This window comes from Lissotriton helveticus, chromosome 6 (assembly GCF_964261635.1).
Source record: "Lissotriton helveticus chromosome 6, aLisHel1.1, whole genome shotgun sequence".
NCBI classification, from domain to species: Eukaryota; Metazoa; Chordata; class Amphibia; order Caudata; family Salamandridae; genus Lissotriton; species Lissotriton helveticus.
In genome coordinates, this window is record NC_136067.1 from 1,921,664,205 (window position 1) to 1,921,667,222 (window position 3,018).

The following is a 3,018-nucleotide window of genomic DNA, read 5'->3' on the forward strand; positions in this document are numbered from 1 at the left end:
GCCAGCACTACAACTCCCAACAGGTCCCCAAGTCCACAGGGAGGGTGGTGGTGGGTGGGTGAGAGGCCAGCACTACAACTCCCAACAGGCCCCCATGTCCACAGGGAGGGTGGTGGTGGGTGGGTGGGTGGGTGAGAGGCCAGTACTACAACTCCCAACAGGCTCCCATGTCCACAGGGAGGGTGGGGGTGGGTGAGAGGCCAGCACTACAACTCCCAACAGGCCCCCATGTCCACAGGGAGGGTGGTGGTGGGTGGGTGAAGGCCAGCACTACAACTCCCAACAGGCCCCCATGTCCACATGGAGGGTGGGTGGGTGGGTGAGAGGACAGCACTACAACTCCCAACAGGCCCCCTTGTCCTACCCCAGAGCTAAATGGAGTCCCCCCACCATGTGCTGACCAGTGCTTCTCCCCCTTCAAACTTACAGGTAGGTTGCCATCTTCACAGGGAGGGGTGGGTGTGAGGGGGAAGTCTGTACTCCAAATTCAAATGTGCACCCTCCACCCTCATGATTGCAGCTAGGAGCAACACAACACATGGCTTCGTAGTAACTCCATGGTGAAAATGTGATATTAAACATGGGACAGGTGAGCACGCAGTGCCTGCACACTGCATTCGTCGAACAACAAACAAGTACCATATGTCCACAGAAGGACCCACAAATACCAGAACCTTGGACACATGGAAGAGAAGCGTCATATCTGCACACATTAAAGAACTTGCAAGGGGAAACTCAGACATTGTGGCAGTCCACACAATCCATGTAGTAGGCAGTCTGTGCATGATGTGAGACTTGACATACCCACAACAGCAAGTACAATGTGTGTCCTGACACAAGGCACATGAATGTAATGTCCAAAGCTTGTCACCAACACAAGGTAGACCATCCACGTGAAAGACCAACATATGCCTCTTTTGACAATGACTAGACCAGGTACAGTAGCAAGGTAGGTTGTCCACAGCCCTGGTGAGCATGCCCTAGTCCACATTGCTGAGCCACAGCAACTATGTTAAAATGACTACAAAACTACACAGCGTCCAGGGGTACCAACCAATAGCAGAACAGCACTACACATATCCAAGTATTGTCTCCCCACCTCCACACCACCATAATGCCCAGTACTGTGTGCCACACCAATGTGATGACATCAACAACCATGTCCTGAATCCCTAGGAAATTGTAATGTAACAACAAACCTGTCGTGTCCACAGCATTGATTCTTAAATTTTTGTCCCTCAGGTGACCGAGAACTGGCAGGAGAACCCAGCAACCACCACCACCAGTCACCCCCATCACAGCATGGACTCTCTGGTGATGATTCCCTGGACACCTCGGATGCGGAGGGCGATGCCGGTCCGCCTACACTCCCAGGGCCATCAGGCTCCCAGGACATGCCTGCCCCCACCACCTTGGCCAGTGGAACCACAGCAACTTATGCCATTGTGACCTGTGCAGCTACCACCACCACCAGTCCTGCCTGTGCCACCCTCCCTGACCCATTGGACGATGGCGGACCATCAACATCACAGGCTAGCAGGGATAGTGGACGGGTGAGGACACAGGTTCCGGACAGGAGAGCAGGTGCAAGGCCAGGTGGGGGACAAGACCCATCCAATCCTAGGACCGAGACCCTGGATCTCATTTCAAGAGTGCATGCGTCGTACGAGCGGTCGCAGGCACAGGCGGATCTTGCGCGCCAAGACTCACTTGAGACCCGCCAGCTGTTGAGGTCCATGGACAGCCGTATGGGACAAATGGTGGACCTCATGGGCCAGCAAACATCTGTTTGGAGGGAGTGGTTATCCCGCAACACACCACCGCCCCCTCCCCCAAGTGGCCAGCGGGACAGGACACCACCACCACCACCATCACCTGAGGCCACTGACAGGGAGGTGTCCCCCGAACAACCTGCCTCCACAGCTGGGTCCACTCCGGCTCGAAGACGGAGGGGCCGTCCAAGGCTGGATCCAGGACAGAGCAGTGGCAATGCACTAGCCACCCACCAGAAGAGGGGCCGGCACTGACTTCAACCTTCCTTGAGCCTGGCATTCACTCCGTAAACTATCTTGCCCCACATTGCCATGCATTGGCACACGTCTGTTGGACTAGGTTTACACCACACAATGTGGTGTCTACACGGTGGGATCATCTGACATGACCTTCAACTCACTCTTCCCCTTCACCACCATTTTGTAAATATGTACTGACACGAATCCCCCCCTGTAAATAAACACCACGGAAACACTCAAGGCTGTGTGACCTCCATGTTTTAAACACAGGTTTGTCTTAGTAGTTGTCATTACCAGGTGCAGGGATCAATGTTGTTCGGAATCATGGCTCTGTGGGAGTGACCTAGGGATAATGAGAGAACAACAAGCACAGGTCAGGAAACTGAATCACACCCATCACACAACACCGTACTGCAACATCCAACAAACCACACTCATCACAAATTAAGCAGATCACAGGAGACACATCAGGGAGCATTGCATATACACCATGTCCCACACCCATTTGCGAACAGAACAGGCAGCATTCACACACCACATCCACCCATCACCAACAAACATACATCACACATTGAACAGCAGCACAAGACATACTTACACACATTCAAGGAAAGTAGCGGTCAATCAGCTGACGCCTCTGGTCCACACCTTCTTCCTCCCCACTACCCTCATCACTGGACATGGGTGGCGGAGCAACCTGTTGGTCTGCAGGGTCCAGGATCATTTCAATGTTCTTGCGCAAGGCCAGGTTGTGGAGCATGCAGCAGGCAACCACGATTTTGCATACTTTACCAGGTGAGTATTGCAGGGCCCCTCTGGTTTTATCCAGGAAGCGAAACCTAGACTTCAGAAGTCCAAATGTACGTTCCACCACCCGACGTGTCTTCCCATGGGCCTCATTATAACGCAATTCCCCTGGGGTAGTTGGATTCCGTAGGGGGCTCAGCAGCCACGGGCGGTTTGGGTATGCAGAGTCACCTAGGTGGGGGGATGACAGACACATACA